General features: G+C 44.9%; 1 non-coding gene and 3 pseudogenes across 1 annotated transcript; all 4 read right to left on the reverse strand.

The window, feature by feature from the left end:
* Window positions 1–6,927: 6,927 nt before the first annotated feature.
* On the reverse strand, window positions 6,928–8,447 carry LOC149191732 (25S ribosomal RNA; annotated as a pseudogene).
* LOC149191733 (25S ribosomal RNA) lies at window positions 8,448–9,550 on the reverse strand (annotated as a pseudogene).
* Window positions 9,551–16,478: 6,928 nt separating this feature from the next.
* Window positions 16,479–16,631, reverse strand: LOC149191734 (5.8S ribosomal RNA). Its single transcript, XR_016255315.1, has one exon. It is a non-coding gene; the product is annotated as a 5.8S ribosomal RNA (ribosomal RNA).
* Window positions 16,632–19,178: 2,547 nt separating this feature from the next.
* On the reverse strand, window positions 19,179–20,984 carry LOC149191735 (18S ribosomal RNA; annotated as a pseudogene).
* Window positions 20,985–25,407: the final 4,423 nt, after the last annotated feature.

A 25,407-nucleotide genomic window follows, 5' to 3' on the forward strand; every position in this document is an offset into this window, starting at 1 on the left:
GAACCACTCAAAGAAGGTATCAAAGAAAGAAATCCGGGACTGACCCACATGTCGGGCCATGAAGTCAACCCATCTTTGCATCCGTGGCTTAGTCGGTGGAGGTAAACCAAGTGGAATATATTGTGGCTGCATCAGTGGGATCTTTTCCAAGGTCAAAGCGGTCAAAATAGAACCATAACTAAAGTTATTCAATCTTCCATTTTTTACCTTGGTCAGTTGTTCTTTCATCACAGAGAGTACTGAATCACACCAGTTGAACACCTTTGGTTCAAGGCATTCCAAGGCATACTGCATATAAGACCTATTGACCACATGAAGAGCCGCACTACCAGCCAGTCTAGCAAAAGTGAACAGAATGGTCCTCAAGGACCTGGCAGTGACGTCTCAGATATTGATCTTGCTGTCCTTACTCGGCTAAGATCCCTCTCTGCAATACCGGTGAATGTAATCTCTCACAGATTCACCCCCACGGGCCGAACTTGATAATGAGATAGGGGCACCACGCCTCAATAAACCGGTCAAAAAATAGATGTCCATGACAGTCAAGGGGATGGATTTGCCCCTAATCTGGAACACTTGGTCGGTAGGATCCCATGCATCGAGAAAATATTGCAACAAGTTGATTTGTTGCCTCATGCTAGAGATGCGAAAAAACTTCAGCAGGCCACAGTTCCGCAGTGCAGTTACCATACCTGGATCATGTAAAGCAAGCATGTCCTCTTCTTCATGCTCACGTTCTCGCCATGTAACAGGAATTTTTCTCCGATGAATCTCTGAAAACAAACAAGAGAAGAGTCAGGATCCTGATTTGGTGAAAAACAGGCAAAAATTCCATGAAAAAATGTGCACAAGTTTCCCTCCTTGCACCCATCGCAACCCCAGCAGTGTACTGGGTGGGATGCATGCTGATTGGCCAATGGCCAGTCTTAGTATGCATCACACTTTTTGATGTAGGAAAGGTGCGATGGAGCCAGGGTGAATTTTTCAAACCCTAGGGGCTCAGAAAAACCAGGAAACATGCTCAGAATTCAAAAAGGAAAGAATTAAATTGAAGAGCTCAGGTTTAGCTCTTACCTGGTCTAGACGGCGCCAAGAATCGTCCACAGAATCTCCCGGAATCAGCTAGTGAAAATCAAGGGGGAAAGCACCTCCAAAGCTCCAACAAACCAAAGTTCAAATGAAATGGTAAAATGAGAGGTAAAAACCACTTTTAAATTACTTTTCATGTAATTCAAGTAAAATATTAGTGTTTTGACTCATTTTTCAAGCATATATTATTCGTTTCTAACTATTTTGATGAAGCAATTGAATAGACAGTACAACCTTTGAAGGAACAAAGTTGTCAATGGTAAAATCAAGGTAATCAATGACCATTATATCAAGCAGTTTTTATGTGGAGTTTGAGCTCGTTAAAAATTAAACATAAGTAGTGTGAAAATGTTTCCCCCAGAGGTTAAGCTCATTCATTAAAAAATGAACCAATTTTCGGTAGGTAACCATCATGAATGAATTATCATCAGCCTTTGAAGCCTTGGTCGTGTTCTCATCATCACCTCCACTCTGTATTGGACGATCATTCACCTCCATTTGATTGTTTACCATTTTTGAGGAACAACTGCGAAGAGTAATCCTGTTAGCCATCCTTGTGACACTGTCATGTTTGGAAAATTCCAAACCTTACCTGGAATCAGATGCTACCCGAATTTATCACTTGTTCCTCGAAAAATGAGTCTCCTTTAAGATCTTTTCATCTGAGTCGTAAAATATGAAAATATTGCCCGAGAAATTGGCCTCTCCAGCTCGTTAAAGTGACTGGAATTGCTATCCCTCCTTTAGATTTTAATCTTTTTGGACTTGAGGGATTATTACACAAAAAGATCGAGCACTTGTTTTGTTCGGCTTGTTAAAATTACTGAAAATTCATCCCTTTTGTATTATTTTATACTTTTTCGGACTTAAGGGATTATAAGACGAAAAAGGATTATTGGAGTTTTCTTTACGTCCCTTTCAGACTCTCTAAAATTTAAAAGGACCGATTTATCTTTATCGTTAAACTCGTTAAAACCGAATAGCGACAAACTTGTCCATACAAACAAGAACGAGTTTCACTATCGCTTGGCTCGTTAAAACATAGCGATGGTTTTGCCCGAAGGGAAAATTACAGAACAAGTATATGTTATCCTCCTCAAGCTTGAAAAAATAAAGAGGTACTGGTCAACAATGACAGGGGAAAAATTGGGAAGAAAACTTGAATAACTTTATTGGTAGCAAGTCGCTCTTGAACATGACACTTTCGCTCCGCATCCTAGTCGGGTTGGGTTGTTCCGTTCACTGGTCATATCACCATTGGTCCATCACACCATCCACATTTGGGGTTAATGCTACCAATACATCATGTCAGTGTCGCTGATATGTTCAAGAGAAGTCGCTTAGAGAATTCACCTGTGCCTCATCCACTGCAATACATTTGTGCTCCATTCTTTCATGACCACCACCCTAAAACTTATATCATTAGATCGTTTTCACCTCCATTAAAATGATTTGCTCCATTCCATGTCATAGATGTGGGTTTCATTAAGACCCTCCTATGACAGATCACTTCTTGTCGACATCAACTCATTATCTAGGAAGTCGATCTAGGAACAACCCTTTCAGTACTTTGAAGCTTGCATGCGTCAATGGCAAGTTTCTCACTTCCGGCGACAGGTTTACATCAATGGTCTTCGACTGAAAGATTTTCCGTGGTCTTCGACACCAAGTCTCTTTTTCACACCACATGAATTGTATTGTCGTACCTTGAGGGTCATCATCATTATCGATGATTCCTCTCGTGCCTGTTAACAGCTTACATCACTGGCTGGTAATCAGGCAATGTCTTTCCATGTTCGACTCCAGAACATATCTCACATGGATCGACTTGTACTTTGAGTGAAGATCGAATGAGATTGAAGACCCTGGATCTAGTTTCATCCATTCGGGTTGCGATATATATTCAGGAAAATAAAGACATCAAATGTACATCATTGCTGCACAGATAATCATCCAATCTGAGGGATGACGGCTCTACCAGAATCATCAATCTGCACAGAGACGATTTTCTGTCTTATGTACATGAAAATGAATTTATAAAGCTGAGCATGGGAATGCCCGCCTCAGCTAGATCATGAAAATTATTATGAAGATAATGTATTGTATTGTATCTTATTACAAGTCGCCTTCCAGCTCGAAATAACTTCGGATCCTCATGATAAAGCATTTCACCCAACATCAAAAGATTAACGACCTCATGCTTTAGGGGGCAGCTATTATAGACATTTTTGGGCACTGCAATCAAACATGTCCATAAACCATGGACTCCTAAGTCCCTAAAAGTGTTGTTCCATCCCCTAAAAGAACAAGGTCAGCTGATTACATCATCTCCCAAAAGTTCTCCTTGAAAAACTACTCAAAACTGGTCAAAGCTGGACCATCTCACCTGCTCCATGGTTCAAAGTGTGATGCATCCCACCTAAATGCACACGAGAGGTGTGATGCATACTGGAAAGCCCTTCTATGGGGTGTGATGGGCGAGAGTGGACAAATGGTAGAGTCAATTTGCGAGGTGGATGATCATGGAATCTTCCAGAAACTTCTCCTGTGACAGTTGCCTCTCTGAATTCACCCAAGGATGAGTAAGAGATCATCAATCTCCAAGTGGAATCAAGAACTATCAGAGAGAGGACACTAATCAAATCTCAGAAGCTGACTCACCTCCCTACAATCATCTATATATGGATCCCTCATCCCAGAGATCTAGAGGCTGGAATTTTGTATCTTGTAAGGAAGTGCTGCTGGTTTTTTGGTGTAACATCATAGTGTTGGGTGATCTAAGCTTTTCATGAGGTGAAGAAGGGCCTTCTTGCTGAGAGGATGATGCTGGGTCAAAACAATTGGTTGTAATCCTCTTTGCTATTCTTGATATTAATAAAGCTATTCAAGTTTTCCTCCACATTCTTGTATGATTGATGATATATGCATTTGTGTGGTCAATATATATCTGGTCCTATATTGTTTGTGATAGTAGATCTCTGCTCTTGGATAGTGTTATGCTGCTTTGATTTCACAGGTGCTCTTTGAAGCTGGGTAGACAAGGAAGCGAGTGGCAAAGATCTATCAGAAGGGAGAGGAATCAAGCAAGGAACCAAGCGCAAGACAAAGGTTGGTCTCCTTTGTTCCCCTCTTATCTACTTCTCATAAAGGAAAACAAAAGTAGTTTTAGTTTGTTTGTTTCTAAGATAGCTACCAATCTTAGTGGGACTAGCAACTCTGCATAGGCACTAGATTTCCCGATAACACGCCTACCTACCCAGTCAGTAATCAGCCCTGCTTTACCTGTTTACACTACCAAGTTCGACCCACCCACTATAATATGCCCGTCGATGCAGCCCTATTACCCACATCCTTCTCTCCCTTTTGTTTTCGCCCAAATCCTTCCTTCGTACTTGTTCTGTGATGTGGAAATCTGAGTTTGATGTCCCTTCATCGAACGCCATCGTCCTTACTTATATGCATCCTTTCGCCCAAGGGCCGTGTCTCTTGAGGATAAGAAGGCCTGGATAACCTACCAAATAACCTTGACACACCCCATTCCAACGAACTACCGTGTCCCTTTATGTGCATCGTCACACCCATGGGTCGGCTCCATGACTTAGTCGATTACACCAGTTTTCGCACATCGCACACTTGCCCGCATCGTAACTTGTCCACACATGGTCACCTCTTTCATCCGAGCAACCAACAAGGGTCACCCATGCGCCTTCTATTAGTGACTCACCCATCATGCATGTGTCAAGGGGCGTGTGCCCTGCCCAACATGGCACGCCCGCTATGAGTGAGTCCATCACCGACGTGCATAAGTGAATGTCGTACCAAGTCTTTACATATAACCGAACGCTCACCTGAGTCGCATATAACCGAATGCAGGTGCTCATACTATAGGTTCTTTTCGACTCTCTTAGGTGCTCCTAACTTGAATACCTAACACCCCAGTGCCCCCCCCCCATACATGGTAGAGGTTTCTGACGCAATGGGACATGAAAACCCTAGATTTTGCACACTTGGGAAGCTGTCGTCATGGTGAGGCAGGGAAACCCTACTTTGCCCGCACTTGGATGGCTCCCGTCACAACAAGACATGGAAACCCCAAGTTCCATAGAGAGACCAGACAAGCAGTTTCCAACCCGCTGTGAAATGGAAACCCTAAGTTCACAAGACTTTGGTAGTTCTTCATTGTTTTGTAACATGGAAACCATGATTTCCATAAAATTCAACAATTTTGGTCATGTTTCGACATGGAAACTAAAGTTCCCCGCATTGGGGCCATATTTTTCACCCGGGTGAGAGATGGAGACCCTAGAGGTTCCCAGAATGAGGTGGTTTCCCTCATGCCATGAAAAAGAAGCCCCCAAGTTCTGTGGACTTGGGTAGTTGTCTATCATTCTGTGGCATGGAAAAACAAGTTCCCTGCACCAAGGTCACATTTTCTATTGTGGCAGGACATGGAAGACCCTGAGTTTCCCATAATTGGGTGGTTTCTGTCATGCCATGGAATGAAAATCCCCGTGTTCGGTAGACTTGGGTGGTGGTTCCCTGTCACGCGATGACATGGAAACCTGAAGCTCCTCAAACTTGGGCGGTCATTCCCCGTCACATGATGACATGGAAACCCGAAGCTCTCTAGACTTAGGCGAGAGTTTTAGTTGAGACATGAGCGACATGGGAACCCCACGTTTTGCAGACTTATGTAGCAATTTTTTTCATGGCGCGAAATGCAAACCCCATGTGTCGACGGACTTGGGTAGCAGTTTCCATCACACCATGAAATGGACACCCTGAGTTCCCAAGACTTTGGTGGCTTTTCGTCACCCCACGACATGGAAATCCGAAGTTCCACAAACTCTCGAGCGATTCAGGGTGTGCCGCGACATGGAAACCCTAGGTTTCCTAGACTTGGGTGGTTTCCGTGAGGGGTTTCGGCCGCACCGTGACATGGAGACCATGAGTTCCCTAGACTTGGGCAGTGGTTTCGAAACACCCCAAATTCCCCAGACTTGCAAGCTAGTTTGCACCGTCATGGAAACCCCAAGTTCCCTGAGTTGGGGCATTTTTGAAAACCCTGTGTTTCCGTCGTGTCGTAAAATGTGGAAACCCGTGGCTCCAATAAAGGCGAGATATGGAAACCCCAAGTTTCCCCAGATTTGGGCACTGCCAGTTTTGGCTCTGGCACAACATGGAAACCGCAGGTTTCCTAGGCTCGGGCACCACGGGACGACATGGAAACCCCAAATTTTTTGTGTCGAGCGGAAGCCCCGAATTTTAGGCACTGAGTGGAAACCCAAAATTTTTGGCATGACATGGAAACCCAAAAAAAATTTGCACTGGGAAGAAGCCCCAAATTTTAGGCGCTGGGTGGAAACCCCAAATTTTGGCTGCGACATAGAAACCCCAAATATTTTTGCACTGAGCGGAAGCCCAAAATTTTAGGTGCCGAATGGAAACCCAAAATTTTGGGCATGACATAGAAACCCCAAATTTTTTTGCACCAGGTGGAAGCCCCAAATTTTAGGCACGGGATGGAAACCCAAAATTTTGGGCACCGAGGCACGGTATGGAAACCCCAATTTTTCCCATGCTTGGGCGCCTTTTTCATCGCAATGTGGAAACCCCAAATTTTGGGCATCGGGGTGCGACAAGGAAAGCCCAAAATTTTGGGCGCAAGAGTACGACATGGAAACCCCAATTTTCCAGGCTTTGGCACCTTTTCCATCGTGACATGGAAACCCCAAATTTCTCACCCCCAAGCAATAAAAAATTTTCGTTTGGAGGAAGAGGCAAAGGCGCGAGAGTGGGAGGTTTGTCCGGATTTTTTTGTGACAAGATCAAAGCTCTGAAACAAGGTGACCAAGGGATGAATCTCATTGGATTGTGGTAGCAAGGCCACTCTGCCACTTACAATAACTCGTCGCGTATTTAAGTCGTCTGCAAAGGATTCTTCTCAATCACCATTTGGAATTGAACTTCAAAGTTGCCCCGACTGAGATGCTTCACGGTCGTGGTTTGCAAATGACAAGGGACCCTGGGGGTGACAAAGCGATGCCCCTACTGTGGGTCAATATACAGTCGAAGAGTGATATGCATCGCTTCTAGCATGGATTATGACTTAGAGGTGTTTAGTCATAATCCGACACATGGTGACTTCACACCACTGGCTTTTCAACAAAGCGCGACGACCAATTTTGTGAATCAATGGTTCCTCTCGTACTAAGTTGAATTACGATTGCAGTGTGGTTCATCAATAGGGTAAAAATAACTTGTATCACATGGTCTAAACCTAGCTCACATTCCCTATTGGTGGGTGAACAATCCAACACTTGGTGAATTCTGCTTCACAATGATAAGAAGAGTTGATATCGAAGGATTAAAAAGCAACATCGCTAGGAACGCTTGGCTACCACAAGCTAGCTGTCCCTATGGTAACTTTTCTGACACCTATAGCTTCAAATTCCAAAAATCTAAAGGATCGATAAGCCATGCTTTCATGATTTGTATTAGTACTGAAAATCAAAATCAAATGAGCTTTTACCATTTTGTTCCACACGAGATTTATGTTCTCGTTGAGCTCATCTTAGGATACCTGCGTTATCTTTTAATAGATGTGCTGCCCCAGCCAAACTCCCCTCTTGACAATGTCTTCTGCCCGAATCAACCCGCTGAAACGTGCCTTAAGGTGAAAAATAGGGGAAGTGCCCCATCTCCACCCCACAGAATAAGTAAAATAAAGTTAAAAGTAGTGGTATTTCACTTGCGCCGAAAACAGCTCCCACTTATTCTACACCTCTCAAGTCATTTCACAAAGTCAAACTAGAGTCAAGCTCAACAGGGTCTTCTTTCCCCACTGATTCTGCCAAGAATGTTCCCTTGGCTATGATTTCTCTAGATGGTAGATAGGGACAGTGGGAATCTCATTAATCCATTCATGTGCATCACTAATTAGATGACGAGGCATTTGGCTACCTTAAGAGAGTCATAGTTACTCTCGTCGTTTACCCACGCTTGGTTGAATTTCTTCACTTTGACATTCAGAGCACTGGGAAGAAATCACATTGCGTTAGCATCCATAGGGACCATTGAAATGCTTTTTTTTTAAGTATATAGTTGGATTCCCCTTGTCCATACTAGTTTTGAGTCGACTATTTGACACCTAGGAAAAAGCCCCTGACAGGGGGCATTCTATGCCCGTAGCTCAATCGGAACATGACTGCCCACCCTCGCTGCGAGAGTAGCTCAGGTAGACTCTGGATAACCCATGAGTTGATGGTTCAGACCCCTAGGCCTAGCCCTCAGAGCCAATCCTTTTCCTGAAAATATGAATCTATTTTGCTGACTTCCCTTACCTACATTGTTCTATTGACCAGAGGTTGTTCACCTTGGAGACCTGATGCGGTTATGAGTACGACTAGGCATGAATGGTACTCAGTCCTCCAAATTTCCAAGGGCCACCAAGGGTGCACTAGACACCACAAGATGTGCAGTGCTCTTCCAGCTGCTGGACCCTATCTCCTGGTGAACCAATTCCAAGGTGGGTAAGTTGTTAAAAAGAAAAGATAACTCTTCCCGGGGCCCCCAATGATGTCTCTAGAGTTTGTAATGTTGTCGCCCACTTCCATGTCATAGTTCAAGAATATTAACCTAATTTCCTTTCGATGCTTGTGTAGAGTGCACCCTTGATACAAGTCTTCCCCATCTCTTAGGATCGGCTAACCCATGTCCAAGTGTTGTTCACATGGAACCTTTCCCCACTTCAGTCTTCAAAGTTCTCATTTGAATATTTGCTACTACCACCAAGATCTGTAGCTAGGGCCAATCCACCCAAGCTCATGCCTGAGGTTTCTCAATGACCCCCACATCCTCCTACTCATCGATGCCAGGCAATTTCTCCGACGATCGAGTATAGGTTGCGCACTTCAGTGCCATCCATTTTTGGGGCTAGTTGATTCGGCAAGTGAGTTGTTACACACTCCTTAGTGGATTTCGACTTCCATGACCACCATTCTATTGTCTTAGTCAACCAACACCCTTTTTGGGATCTAGGTTAGCGCACAATTCGGCACCGTAACTTGACTTTCGGTTCATCTCACATTGCTAGTTCTCCTTACCAAAAATGGCCCACTTGGAGCTCTCGATTCCATGGCATGGCTCAATGGAGCAGTCACACCCTCTTATCTATTTAAATTTTGAGAATAGGTTGAGGGCATTACACCGCCAATGCCTCTAATCATTTTCTTTACTCGATAAAACTCGTGCATGAGCTCCAGCTATCCTGAGGGAAACTTTGGAGGAAACCAGCTACTATATGGTTCGATTAGTCTTTCACCCCTATACCCAAGTCAAACAAATGATTTTCACGTTAGTATCACTACGAGCGAGTGATCCAGGTGGATATTGGTGGCCACCTGCCAAGTCCACCTAGACCCCCACCATTGTCTTTCTCAGCATTTTCAGTTTCCTTAATTGTAGCACAACTTACTATTTTTAGCAGTTTTTCGGGTCCTGAACTTCCGGAGCCGTTTTGAGGCCCTAAACGATGTTTTTTGGGGAATCCGAGGGCAACATGGGTCCATGGAATGGACCGATGTTGCCCATTCCAACAATGATAGTGCTCGGATAGATCTTTCTAATGAGCTATTGTACGCATCAAACGGAGATCATATGCCAAAGTTACGACCCCGGGAAGTTGATGTACCAACTTACCCCCAAACGGGGCCCACAGTTTGGCGTTTCATCTCCTAGGGTTAGGTTTTGGAATGTTAAGGGTTTTCCATTGTGTCTCAACAATAAATAGGCCTTCGAGCCTCATTGTAACACAGTTCAGAGGCATGTAGCCATCACATCTCTTCTCAGAGATAAGCTACCATCGCCCTAGCTGGTTTATTTCTATTTCTGGTTGTAAGCATATTTCAGTATTTTCCATTAATGAAATGAAGTATTATTTCCGCTGCATCTTTGTGTATATGGTTATCTCTGTAATTTGTTGCGTTCCAGTTTAAATCCGGATCAGTGGTATCAGAGCAGTCTGCTTTTTCTCTGTTTTTCTTTGCATGTCCCCAACAAGGTCGGGATATAAGGAGTTAGGGCTTGAACTGGTTGAACCTTTGCAAGACCAGCCTCGCAAATCCCGACGGCCTCCCATGGTGGACGAGAAGAAAGACGAGGGGGTAGGAGATCCCATCCAAATCTTGCTCGAAGAAGCCCTCGAGCGACAACGAAACGCGATGATGGACAGTTTTGCCCAGATCCTTCAGCGGCTACCCAAAAGCAACACATCAGCTTCCAGCAGCTACTCTGGAAACGCCACACCCTTTAAGGTACAAGTTAATTTTGAAATCCCCATATTCGAGGGTCAGATAGACGCAGATGCCATAGATAAATGGTTAAATCTGCTAGAGGGTTATTTTTCTGTTCATGAATTTTCGAGTCGGGAAAAGATTGTTTTTGCTCTCCTCAAAGTAGCCCCCCACGTCAAGGACTGGTGGGAAACCTACTGCGAGCAGAAGGATGAAAGTACTGGCTCACTATTTTCAGCCGCACCCACCTGGGATTCATTCTGGGATGCCATCAAGGAGCAGTACTACCTTGTCGGGAGCTATGAGGATGAATACATAAAGTGGACCACGCTACGGCAGCGAAGGGACCAAGACGTGCCAGAGTTCACCAATCTTTTCCATACCCTTCGCACAAAGTTGGGTATCAAGGATTTATAGCAACATTTGATACTCAAATACCGTGGCTGCCTGCACAAGTACATCCAGGAAGAAATACAATTCCTAAACATCCCCTCGCTCGGCGCAGCATACCGGTATGCCATCAAGGTCGAGCAGAAGTTTAAACAAAAGAAGTGAGACTTTGGATCTGCGAATCCAAAGCAGGGTAAAGGTGCCCCTAAACCACAGAACAAAGGACAAAGCCAAGGCGGGACAGCCCAAGACAACCAGCCGAAGCTGCAAGCAAAGAACAACGCCACAAAGCCGAGAAAGGACACTGGAAAATGGTGTGAGTTCCATAAGAGCTCCACTCACAACACAAGTGAGTGTCGGGCCAAGCAGTCACTGGTGGCTGAGCTAAAGGTTTTAGAATCAGATGCATGTTCCGACTCTGAGTCAGAACCCGATAAGGGGTATGAAAAAGGGAAGCAGATCATTGATGCGGACCCCAGCGCCACTGTTGCTACCGCAATGATCCAGAAAAATGAACCCGAAGATCCAGAGGAGGAGGAGCGTCTCATCCACTCCCAGATGTGGGTAAAGGGCTCCCCGATACAGTTCATTGTTGATAGCGAGAGTCAAAAGAACCTCATTTCAGTAGAGGTCGTGAAGGGGTTGGGCTTACCGACCACAGCATATCCACAACCATACACCATTGGGTGGCTTCACCAAGGACGAGATCTTCGCGTGAGCCAGCAGTGTCGCCTTCCGTACAACATCAAGCCCTTCACGGATGAGGTATTGTGTGACATTGCTCCCCTTGAAGTTTGTGATGTATTACTAGGACAACCATACTTGTGGAAGCGACATGCTGTGTATGAATCAAGGCCCCGTGCTGTTATTATTACATTGGGAAATAAGTTGTTCAGGATACCAGAGGTAGCACCACCTGCCGCCCTCTCTTTGATTACTACAAAACAATGCAGCAAGATCATTTCCAAAACCAGGAAATTTGTTTTCCTGATGATACGCCCTCAAGGAAAGAAGAAGACAGTGGTCGTGGCCTCCAAACGGGGCCCCTCTGCACGACAACTACAGATGGACAAGATTGTGGAGGAATACGAGGACATCTTCACCTCCCCGGCAGGGGTCTCTGCACTGTCAAGTCAAGCACTCCATCGATCTGACCCCAGGTGTGCCGCTACGCAATGGACCAATTTATCGGTGCTCCGTTCTGGAGAACGATGAAATCAAGAGGCAGATTCAGGAGCTCCTACAGAAAGGTCACATCCGTCCGAGTTCATCGCCCTGTGGGAGCCCGATCGTGTTGGTACAGAAGAAGGATGGGACGTGGAGACTCTGTATTGACTATCGGATGCTGAACAAGATCACTGTCCATAATAGGTACCCGATCCCGCAGATTGATGACCTCCTAGACCAACTAAAGGGGGCGAAATATTTCAGCAAGATCGACCTAAAGTCGGGATATCACCAGGTACCAATCGAACCCTCCGATGTGTGGAAGACTGCCTTCAAATCCAAGGAGGGCCTCTTCGAATGGTTGTTCATGCCTTTCGGATTGACGAATGCTCCTGCAACCTTTATGAGGCTAATGGATGACATCTTGCGGCCATTCACCAACTCCTTTGTAGTAGTATACTTGGATGACATTCTGATCTTCAGCCAGAGTTGGGAAGAGCACCTCCACCACATCCGACAGGTTCTCCAAACACTGCGGCAACACAAGCTATGTGCCAATTTAGAGAAATGCACTTTTGGCATGACCCAGGTTCAATATCTGGGATACATCATTGATGAACAGGGGGTGCATGTCGATCCAGCCAAGATCCAAGTCATTCGGGATTGGCCCTCTCCAACCACTCTAACAGAGCTCCGCAGCTTTCTAGGTCTTGCCAACTTCTACCGCAGGTTTGTGTTGGGGTTTTCTCATATTTCTTGGCCCTTGAGTCAAGTCACCAAGGGCGGGGCGAAAGCAAAATTCTTTTGGTCTGAATCTCAACAGAATTCATTCAGGGAGTTGAAGGATCACCTCTGCACGGCACCAGTGCTCGCGTTACCAGATCTACAACAACCATTTGAGGTCGAGACAGATGCCTCTGACTATGCTATTGGGGCAGTCCTTACTCAACATGGACATCCAGTGGCATATCACAGTGAAACACTTTCAGACACAGTCCGGAAGTACCCCACTTATGATAAAGAGATGTATTCCATTGTACAGGCCTGCCGACAATGGAAGCATTACATTTTGGGGAAGGAAACGGTCATCCACACAGACCACCGACCTCTGCAGTTCATACAGACCCAAGGGAAATTGCAGAATGATCGCCATCAGAAGTGGTCTACATACCTGCAACAGTTTCACTTGAATATCAAGTATAAAAAGGGCAGCACCAATAATGTTGCAGATTGCCTCAGTCGACCACCGATCATGGCGCTAACCACCGTGCTCAACTCTTGTGGGCACGAGACTTCTGATTGGCCACTTCTCTACAAAAGCGACCCAAAATTCGGCCACACATACCAGACACTCTTGGAGGGTTGGCAGGTTGCAGATTTTCACCTCCAGGATGCCCTATTATGCCACCTCGGTCACCTTTGTGTTCCTTCAAGCGAGCGTGCCAAGATGATTTGGGAAGCACACTACAGTCGGGCTGCTGGGCATTTCGGGGTCGAGAAAACAGTGGCAGTACTGCAAAATTATTTCTATTGGCCGAATCTTCGACAGGATGTTGGGAAGTACATCCGATCATGTACTGCCTGTGCCATCGCCAAACCGGCCATTAAGAAGCACGGCCTCTATACCCCGCTGCCTACCCCTAGTCGACCTTGGGAATCCATCTCCATGGATTACATGTCAGGCCTTCCTTCCACTAAGCATGGAAATGACTGTGTTTTTGTGGTCGTCGACAGGTTCTCGAAGATGGCCAATATGGTGGCCTGCAAGAAGAATATCACAGTAGAAGCCACTGCTAAACTCTTCTTTGAACGAGTGTGGGTGCACTTTGGGATCCCACAGTCTATCATCTCAGATCGGGACAGTCATTTTCTCAGCACATTTTGGTCCAGTCTCTGGTCAATGCTGGACACCAAACTCACGAAGTCCACAGCCTTCCATCCTCAAACTGATGGCCAGACAGAGGTTGTCAATAGGATGATTGTGCACATTCTGCGCATGTATAACTCAAAGCATCCATGCACATGGGACGAGAGCCTCCCCTATGTTCAGCACAGCTACAACCGAGCTCTTCACAGCTCCACTGGCCATAGCCCTTTTCAGGTGGGTTTGGGATTCCAGCCACTATGCCCCATTGATGTGGCCATGCCACTTGCAGCTACTCACATGAATTCAGCTCATGTCCAGTCCGAAACAGATAAGGCCACCAGCTTCATTGAGCGCATCCAACATATTCGCCAGTAGGTCCATGACATTCTTGAGAAATAAAATGCCAAGTACAAGCAGCGACATGATCAACATCGGGTGCCACACAAGTTTTAGGTGGGCAACAAAGTCTGGTTGCATTTGCAAAAGGAACGCCTTACTGGAGCCTATCGGAAATTGAGACCACTCCGATATGGTCCTTACACCATTACTAAGGCTATGGGAGACAATGCATTTGAGCTCAGCATTCCCCCATTCCTTGGCCTTCACCCAGTGTCCAATGTGGACCGCCTTCGGCCATACTTTCCACCATTGCTCGACACATCCGACATTGCAGAATAGCTCCAACCCACAGAATTAAACCCAGATTGCATGGAACAAGCTGCAACTGATCAAATCATGGACACACAGATCAAGAACACTCGCCAACAGAATATCCAACTGTATCGAGTTGTCAAAGCAGGCCAACTCCTTCAGCAGGGCAAGTGGCTCACCAGGGAACAAGTTCAGCAGAAGTTTCCTCATCTCATGGAGGAGCTCAACGCAATGGGGACCATTGCTTCCTAAGGGGGGAGGAATGATCCAGGTGGATATTGGTGGCCACCTACCAAGTCCACCTTGACCCCCACCATTGTCTTTCTCAGCATTTTCAGTTTCCTTAATTGTAGCACAACTTACTATTTTTTAGCAATTTTTCAGGTCCTGAACTTCCGGAGCCGTTTTGAGGCCCTAAACGACGTTTTTTGGGGAATCCGAGGGCAACATGGGTCCATGGAATGGACCGATGTTGCCTATTCCAACAATGATAGTGCTCAGATAGATCTTTCTAATGAGCTATTGTACGCGTCAAACGGAGATCATATGCCAAAGTTACGACCCCGGGAAGTTGATGTACCAACTTACCCCCAAACGGGGCCCACAGTTTGGCGTTTCATCTCCTAGGGTTAGGTTTTGGAATGTTAAGGGTTTTCCATTGTGTCTCAACAATAAATAGGCCTTCGAGCCTCATTGTAACACAGTTCAGAGGCATGTAGCCATCACATCTCTTCTCAGAGATAAGCTACCATCGCCCTAGCTGGTATATTTCTATTTCTGGTTGTAAGCATATTTCAGTATTTTCCATTAATGAAATGAAGTATTATTTCCGCTGCATCTTTGTGTATATGGTTATCTCTGTAATTTGTTTCGTTCCTGTTTAAATCCGGATCAGCGAGCCTCCACCAGAGTTTTCTCTGGCTTAGCCTTGCTTAGGCATAGTTCACCATCTTTCAGGTCCCAACAAGTGTGCTCACAATTGAACCCTTCAAATAAGCTCAATGTCGGTTGACAATGCACCCCCCTAGAGAGGGGATCTCAACTGTCAGATTCCTTGCACCTCGTAGGTTTTCAAACCCACCGACTCGCACACATGTTAGACTCCTTGGTTCATGTTTCAAGATGGGTCGAATGGAAAGCCTGCCAACCAACACCATCAGTGCACAGGTGCACACGGCTCACCACAAGGGGGCACGCTTCATTCCTCGACTGCCGCAACAGCAAACTGACAGACAATAATCCACCCGTGCTTATGATGAGGCAACAACCTGTGTTGGTTTACACCTCAAGTCAAGCGGCGGACTAGTCTGAGTCATTCCACATCTGACCAAGATGCATTAACAACCCCCATCCACTTCCCACCCAACAATTTCAAGCACTCTTTAACTCTCTTTTCAAAGTTATTTTCATCTTTCCCTCATGGTACTTGTTCACTATCAGTCTCTTGCCTGTATTTAGCCTTGAACAGAAATTACCACCCAATTAGGGTTGCATTCCCAAACAACCTGACTCATCTACAACACCTTGTGATGTGGCAAGGTCTCGGCCCAATGGGGTTGTCACGCTCTCAAGCGCCCCCTTCCAAGGGACTTGGCCTAGGTCTGCCACTGAGGAAGCTTCTATCGACTACAATTTAAGCGACGCTGCTGCCCAATTATCATGTTGGGCTCTTCCCAGTTCGCTCGCCGCTACTAGGGGAATCCTTGTAAGTTTCTTTTCCTCTGCTTAATTATATGCCTAAACTCAGCAGGTATTCTCACCTGAGCTGAGGTTGCAAAGTTGGAGCTAAATCCTCCCTACCCAATGGGAGGACAAGAGAGAGCAAAGCAAGTTCGAACAATGCCACACAAAGCCTACATCAGCTGACACCGACTGCTCGTCCAAGGGGACAAGATCACCACTCGCCGACACATTCCACGAAACATCACTTGAGGTATTTCAGCCAACCGCACCACATTGGGCATGGATGACCAGCTCCGCTACTCCCTAACATATTGTATGGAGAATGCTTGAATGGGATGTGATGCCCAGATAGACTGCCCTCGACCAAGGCCTCAAGCACAAATTGCGTTCAAAAACTCGATGATTCACGGGATTCTACAATTCACACTAAGTATCGCATTTCACTATGTTCTTCATCGTAATAAGAGCCGAGATATCCATTTCTAAGAGTCGTTTCCGCGTATTACTAAAAAATCCACCACAACACTAAATAGGGGCACCCCACAACAAATGTAAGGCTAAGGGCCAAAAGGATGAAAGGAAGAAAAATGCATGAAAGAGAGAGAAATAAAAGTGTTTACCCCCCTCACAGGAGGAGGCTCAAACAGAGAACAACCTCCCCGAGCCCCACACCCTCTTAAAAAGGGGGGAAATGCATGGAACAAAAATAGAGAAGGACTAGGGTAACCAACCCGGGAGCTCGCACTGCTTTTAATCCTCCCCAAACACTAGTCCACAAAAATTCCCCCTTTTCTCCGTAAATCTAGGGACCAAAAGGAAGAAGGGAAGAAAACAAGGTGAAAGAAATAGAGATCAAATGTGGCTATCGGCTCACAAGGGGAGGCTCAAACAAAGCACAAGCCTCCTAAGCCCTGTGCCTTCGCAAAAAGGGGGGAATTGAAGGGGACGATGATCGAGAAGGACTAGGGTGGCCACCCTGGGAGCTCGCATTGCGTTTCATCCTTCCCGAACACCAATCCACAACAATCCCACCTTTTCTCCATAAAGTTATTGGCTAAAAGGAATAAGGGAAGAAAACAACATGAAAGAAAGGGATATCAACCGTGGCTACTGGTTCACAAGTGGAGGCTTGAAATAGAGAACAAGCTTCCCCAGCCCCGTGCTTTGCCAAAAAGGGGGGAACCGTAGGGACCGATGATCGAGAAGGAATAGGGTGGCCACCCTGGGAGCTCACACTGCATTTCATCCTTCCCAAACACCAATCCACAACAATCCCACCTTTTCTCCGTAAAGCTAGGGGCCAAAAGGAAGAAGGGAAGAAAACAACATGAAAGAAAGAGAGATATCAAACGTGTCTACCGACTCACAAGGGGAGGCTCAAATAGAGAACAAGCTTCCCCAACCTCGTGCCTTCGAAAAAATGGGGGAACTGCAGGGGACGATGATCAAGAAGGACTAGGGTGGCCACCCCCGGAACTTGCACTACTTTTCGTCCTTCCTGAACACCAATCCACAACAATCCCACCTTTTCTCTGTAAAGCTAGGGGCCAAAAGCAAGAAGGGAAGAAAACAACATGAAAGCAAGAGATATCAAACGTGGCTACCAGCTCACAATGGGAGGCTCAAACAAAGAACAAGCTTCCCAAACCCCGTGCCTTTGCAAAAAGGGGGGAACTGTAGGAGACGACAATCAAGAAGGACTAGGGTGGCCACCCTAGAAACTCACACTACTTTTCATCATTCCTGAACACCAATCCACAACAATCCCACGTCTTCTCCATAAAGCTAGGGGCAAAATGAAGAAGGGAAGAAAACAACACCAAAGAAACAAATATCCCAAGAAAAGAGAGAATCTCAACAGCATGTCGAGTAGATGCCAGCTAACCAAAAGGAAATCAAACAAGACACCCAATAAAAAAGCATCCCACCTCTTCACACCCTCCCACATACATTACGACACAACACCCTTTCTATCTTACAACATAACAAACAACAATCAAACAACCAAGCAAATAAATCACAACCTAAACTTGACCACTAGAAAAGACAAGGGCCATGATGAGACCAGTGTCTAGAGCATGTTACTGAGTGGTAAATAACCCCCCAACCTAGCACAAGGTTTCAAATGACAAATAGACTACTAATAACAAACCCACCCACTATTGCACCCCTCCATGAACAAAACACCCAACAACCTTTCCAGCAAGAAAGTCAATGGGGGGCAAGAATCAAACTCCAAAGAGGAGTTGTCATGGGCCGACACTCAATGCTAGAGAAAGCCACGGGTCGCAAATACATCGATGGTGCAAGATCACTAAAGAGAGGGATGTCTGCAAAGTGCACACCACGAAACAAACAAATGACCAAGTCCCACAAAAAACCCACAATCCAAAGGGAGGAACAAAGACACAACCCGCTACTTCTTTTTTCCTTATAAGGGGAGTGTCTCACAAGAGGATGAGGAATTCCCTCAATGGCAAGGGCATGAGATAATATTGCTACCCTCATGCCCATTGGCAGGGAAAATTTCGATCTTGATGGAGCTCAGACCAAGGGAGGGGTTTTTCATTACCTAGACACCCAACCCTTCCACAAGGGCATATCGAGGAACGGTCAAGAGGACTAGGGTGGCCAGCCCAACGGGTTGAACTGCTCTTCATCCATCCCATACTGAACCCACCCTGATAATTTCCCCTCACGAAAGGTTTGACCTACTAGGCACGCGTGCAACCACTCCCTTGACCCAACCACCAACAAGAAAGCTCACCCAAGAAACACATCAACCACCGCTGCCTTTTCGAGAGAACCAACTATGGAAGCCCGCACCCTTGGCCCATGCCTTCCTATGAACAAAAAACCAAGCACCACTGCTACAAATGAGTCTAAATTTATCCATCGTATTTCCCAAGCACCTCAACTACAACAACCATGCCCAGCTGAACAGATCATCAAAAGGGCTCCCAAGAAACAAGCTTCCAAACACCCTACAAAAAATCATTGGGGGAAATAAAAACAAAGGATGGGTGGGACAAGCACAAGCATGACTTGTAAACACACACACGGAAAAACAAGCATTACTTCACCTTCCTCTAAATGATAAGGTTCAATGAAATTCTCACGATGTCGATAATGGCGAACCACCATCATCGACGCAATCTGAACACTTCACCAAATCATTTAATCGGTAGGAGCGACGGGCAGTGTGTACAAAGGATAGGGACGTAGTCAACACAAGTTGATGGCACGCGCTTACTAGGAATTCCTCATTGAGGACCAATAATTGCAATGGTCTATCCCCATCATGATGCAATTTGAGAAGATTTCCTGATCCTCTAGAACCAAGAAGAAAAACTCATTGGCTACATCAGTGTAGCGTGTGTGCGGCCCAGAACATCTAAGGGCATCACAGACCTGTTATTGACTCAGACTTCCATGGCCTAAACATCCATAGTCCCTCTAAGAAGATGCCCATGAAGGGGAACCTCCATGTAGCTATTTGGTAGGCTGAGGTCTCGTTCGTTATCAGAATTAACTAGAAAAATCGCTCCACCAACTAAGAATGGCCATGCACCACCACCCATAGAATCAAGAAAGAGATCTCAATTTGTCAATCCTTACTATGTCTGGACCTGGTAAGTTTCCTCATGTTGAATCAAATTAAGCCACAGGATCCACTCTCGGTGGTTCCCTTCCATCAATTCCTTTAAGTATTAGCCTTGTGACAATACTCCCCCTGGAACCCAAACACTCTGATTTCTCAAAAGCTACTGGCGGAGTCCTTAGAGCAACATCTATTGATGCCTGGTCGGCATCATTTATGGTTGAGACTAGGATGGTATCTGATCATCTTTGAGCCCCCAACTTTCATTCTTGATTAATGAAAACATCCTTGGCAAATGCTTTCACAATGGTCCATCTTTCATAAATCCAAGAATTTCACCTCTAACAATGAAATGCGAATTCCCTCGACAATCCCTATTAATCATTACTCTGGTCTCGAAGGCCAACAAAATAGGACCAGACTGCTATCTGCTATTCCATGCTAATGTATTTAGAGCATAATCTTACTTTGAGCACTCTAATTTTTTCAAGGTAGCAATGCCAGAGCTACGACCCAGCCAATTAAGGCAAGGAGCACACCGCCGACAAAAGGGATGGAAGGGAAGGTGCACATCAAGTAGGCGGACCGACCTTTATGGCCGAAGATCCAACTATGAGCTTTTTAACTACAACAACTTAAATATACACTATTGGATCTAGAATTACAGTAATTGCTAGAACCAGACTTGCCCTCCATTGGATCCTCTTTAAGGGATTTAGATTGTACTCATTCCAATTATCAGACTCGATGAGCCCAGTATTGTTATTTATTGTCACTACCTCCCCATTTCAGGACTGGGTAATTTGTGTGCCTGCTGCCTTCCTTGGATGTGGTAGCCACTTCTCAGGCTCCCTCTTCGGATTCAAACCCTAATTCTCCATCACCCATCACCACCATGGTAGGCCTCTATCCTACCATCGAAAGTTGATAAGGCATAAATTTGAATGAAGCATCGCCAACACAAGGGATGTGCGATCCGTTGAGTTATCATGATTCATTGAAGAAGCAGGCAAGCCTGCACTGGCCTTTTATCTAAAAATTTCATCCCTTCCAAAGAGTTGGGACTTGGTGCACGTATTAGCTCTAGAATTACTACGGTTATCTTAGTAGTATGGTACCATAAAAAAAACTATAACTGATTTAATGAGCCATCTGCAGTTTCACAGTCTAAATTAGTTCATACTTAGAAATGCATGGATTAATCTGAGACAAACATATAACTACTGGCAGGATTAACCAGGTAGTAGCCTCCCACTCCTAAGGGTATTCCAGGTGCTTTTTTACTAAGAGCTAACCTAAGCACCCATCAAGTCAAAGAGATATCAAAATATCATGTAAAACTTTTATGCCTTGCACCTCTTGCATCCCAAGAAGGAAGCACATGCAACATGCCAAGGACATGGCAAACAAATGGGTAGACCTGCCGAGTCATAACACACCAAGGCCACTTCAGATTTTGAAACCACACCCCAACCAACAAGAAAACAAGCAATCACTCACCCACTCCCTTAAAAATGCCTCCACGCCCCACACCGAGGCCACCTAGGAGTCCACCCGAATAGCAACAACGCTGGACCTCGATCTCCTGATCACCTGTGGCAGCCGTGATGAAAAGGAAACAAATGTAGAATGGCCAACCACACAACCTCTATATTATAAATGAGCCCCAACCCTCCCTACCCCACACTGAGGCCACCTAAGAATCCACTCGAACAGTAGCAATGATGGACCTTGATCTCCCGATCGCCTGCGGTAGCCTCGATGTGAAGGAAAAGGAAGGAAATAAAAAGAGGATGACCGACCACAAATCCTATCATAGAGAGGCCATACAAACCTCCTTGCCCCACACCGATGCCACCTAGGAGTCCACCCAAATAGCAGCAACAGTGGACCTCGATTGGATGATTGCCTACAATAGCCTTGACATAAAGGCAAGGGACGGAAATAATACAAGACAAACTAAGCCCACAACCATCCTTAGAAATGCCCCCCAACCCTCTCCTCCCTGCACATAGGCCACCTAGGAGTCAACCCAGATGACAGTAATGATGGACCTCGATCGCATGATCACCTATGACAGCCTCAATGCAAAGAAAATAGAAGGAAATAAAACAAGACCAATTGAGCCCACAACCTCTCTTAGAAATTCCCCTCGACCCTCCCCACCCAACACAGAGACCACCTAGGAGTCCACTCGGATAGTAGCAAAGGTGGACCTCGATCACTTGACCGCCCGTGGCAACCATAATGCGAAGGCAAATGAAGGAAATAAATGCAAATCAAGAGGCTCACTACACAATACAAGAACATATCCAAACAGGAGGAGGGATCGGGCAGCTCCGCACCCCACGCACCCTATGTATAAGCAACCTAGGAGATTTCCCATAGCTTTACCAACTGGACAATGAATAATTTTCACCTACGACCACCTCCACATAGAGGAGGGAGGTCGCAGTGTTCCACCTTGAAATCCTTCTTCCAGATAGGCCCCACCATCAACGTAGAAAGCCTCCTCCCCATTAGAGCATAAGCGCATACATAATTGAAACAAAAAATGCCCACAAACATTGTGACTTAACATTTCCAACCACAAAAGGCTACCACGCATGCGATATGCAAGGAAAAATCCAACCACTCAATCAAACATATGAGCCAACACATCTATCAAAACCTCAAAGCCAACACAACCACAGACAATGTGCACTTTGAAAGGAATGCCAACCCTTAACTTTACAATAAGGAGAACAATGCCTCACATCACCTGACAGAAAAAGCAACCAAGGGGGAGGGTAGGTGGTTTACAACCAAAACCCTTCCACATTCCTCTTAAATGTATGCATCTCAACCAAAAATGCCAACATAGAAAGAGTACGAGCACAAGAAATCAGCACCATAAACAGCTCAACAATGAAGAGGCCAGCCGTCACAGGGAACCACACCACAAAAACCCATACAACTCCAAGAGCCTGGAGTAGAAGGGGAATTGTTCACATGTGCCTCCCGAGACAAGCATGGCCAACATTACTGCTCATGTGCTACTAAGTGGGTATGGAGAGAAGATGAGAATCAGCCACCCTAAAAACAACCCAAGGCCATTCTTGAGGGAAACCCAAAAAACCAACTCAATTACCAACCCACCTTTCACACGAAAATCAAAACCCTCCCCACCAAATAGGGAGGAGGTGAACAATATAACGAGGAGCCAATTTCAATGGAGCCACACATGGCTGCCCAGCCCAATCAAAATTTTCTATTCACAATAACTGAAGGGTAGGATAGTGACATAGGCATGATAGAGTTTTGGGGTTTCCATCTAGGACCACAACAACTAAGGCTCAAAGGAGCGCCGAGAAAAATTGAACATTTTTATCATTTAGATGGGCAAGAGGGATGGGGACAAGCATGGCCAACATTACCTCTCATGTGCTACCAAGTGGGGATGGAGAGAATATGAAAATCGACCATGCTACAAATGACCCAAGGCCATCATTCAGGCAAACTCGACAAAACAACTCAATTATCAACCCACATTTCACACGGAGAGAAAACCTATCACTTGTATCATTTGGACAAGCACGAGGGACTATGATGAGCAAGGGAGCCATACCACAACAACCCATAAAACTCAAAGAACTTAGAGAGTAGAAGGGGAATTTTTCACATATGCCTCCTGGGACGAGCATGGCCAACATTACTGATCATGTGCTACTGAGTGGGGATGGAGAGAAGATGAAAATCGGCCACCCTACAAATGACCCAAGGCCATCGTTTAGGAAAACCTAAAAAAACAACTCAATTACCAACCCACCTTTCACACGAAAAGAAAACTTGTCACTTGTATCATTTGGATGGGCACCAGGGGACCAGGACAAGCCAGGGAGCCACACCACAATAGCCCATACAACTCCAAGAACTAAGAGAGAAGAAGGGGAATTGTTCACATATGCCTCCCAGGATGAGCATGGACAACATTACCACTCATGTGATACCAAGTGGGGATGGAGAGAAGATGAAAATCAACCACCTTACAAACAACAAAAGGCCATCATTAAGGAAAACCTAAAAAAACAACTCAATTACTTTGATTGTTTGTTTCTAAGATAGCTACCCATCTTAGTGGGTCTAGTAGTTCGAATCAACACTAGTTTTCCCTGAAACAAAATGGCGACTCCGCTGGGGATCGAAAAGTTCATTTTGTTTGTTTATTGTTTGCTTTATAAACTACAGACGGAGTCTGAAGTTAGCTAGCTAGCCTTCGAAACGCCTTTGCTATGCAATTGTGAAGTAGATGAATGCTACTTCAGTCAATCTCTGGGTTGGTTTATGAACTGAACATCTCACTTACAAAGCATTCTAAGTGCCCTTGTGGTAGCTCATAACCTCATAATATCTTACCCCTATACTTTGTTTTTACTGTCCATCATAAGTCAACCTAAATCACTGAACTTAGCTACAAATTTTGAGCAGAAACCAAGCTCAGTTTCACTCCCTGGTTCATCACCCTATCTGTAACTGTGCAACCTATATGCATCACACCTCCTGTGTGTTGCAGGTGATATGCATCCCTGTTTCCCTGTGTTACAGGTGCAATGATTGAGTGATATTGTTTCTCTGATTGAAATTCGGTTTTTTCTCCTTGTTTTCAGCTCTATTATGTAGTTTTGTTGTTCATGATCAGTATCTTCTTGCCGAAACCTTCTTCCTTCACATATTTCAACCTCTATTAGTTAGGAATTGTAAATGTCTCTGTGTATTTGTGAATCATTTACAATCTTCCTTTGTCAAAAGTGGCTTAATCGAATTGTTGTTTTTTATGCAAGTGTTGTAATTGACATTTTGAATCGGAAGAAGAGTGTCATAAAGTATTCCTATTCTAGATAGTTGATTGTACTTTTTTCATTGTACTTGATTTGAGTTATTAGTATTTGAAGTGTCGAAAAAAGTTTTCAATTCAAAATCAAAAAGTGTCGTCTTAGTCTTCCTTTCGTTTTGAAAAGAAATTGTTAAGAATGTCGCTTTGAAATAAAATAGTTTAGATCTATACTTAACTTTCCTTTTTTGCATTCATACATTAAGGAAACAAAGAAACAAATACATGCATGTGCATTTTCATTTTGACTGCATGTGGAATATGATTTAGGAAAGTGCATTTAGTGTGTGCTCTATGCTCTCAGCTGAAAGAAAAATCATAATCTTCTTTCCTTTGTAGCTAGGATTTTCATTGCTAAAAGAAAATAAATGACTGTTTATCATTTTAGATTGCATATTTAGGAATTTTACATTTACATCACATGGTGAACCTTGAAAGACAAACTTCTAAGCAATATCAACCATAAAATAAATCTCAATGAACATAAGAATGCTTTGGAACCTAACGCAACACATTTAGAAGTCTAGGCTAGATACGTGTTCTAACATCATAAAACTTGGTAACTATCATTTTCATCGAAGGATGCGTGATTCTTCCTCCTTGATATGACAAGTGCCAGTACAGACTTATGCTCCCCATACCATCGAGTATATATTGGGAGAGCACAATAGGCTTATACCCTTTATTCTTAAGAAGCCGTGTCTGTTGCCCTATCGATCGCAATGCATTGAACATAGTATTAAGGAAGATTGATTGCCATAGATAAGTCCTTGGTAATTCCTCTATCATTTATCAC

The sequence above is a fragment of the Pinus tabuliformis genome, chromosome 2_2, assembly GCF_031772625.1.
Source record: "Pinus tabuliformis cultivar Carrire ecotype Pingquan chromosome 2_2, CPIR1, whole genome shotgun sequence".
NCBI classification, from domain to species: domain Eukaryota; kingdom Viridiplantae; phylum Streptophyta; class Pinopsida; order Pinales; family Pinaceae; genus Pinus; species Pinus tabuliformis.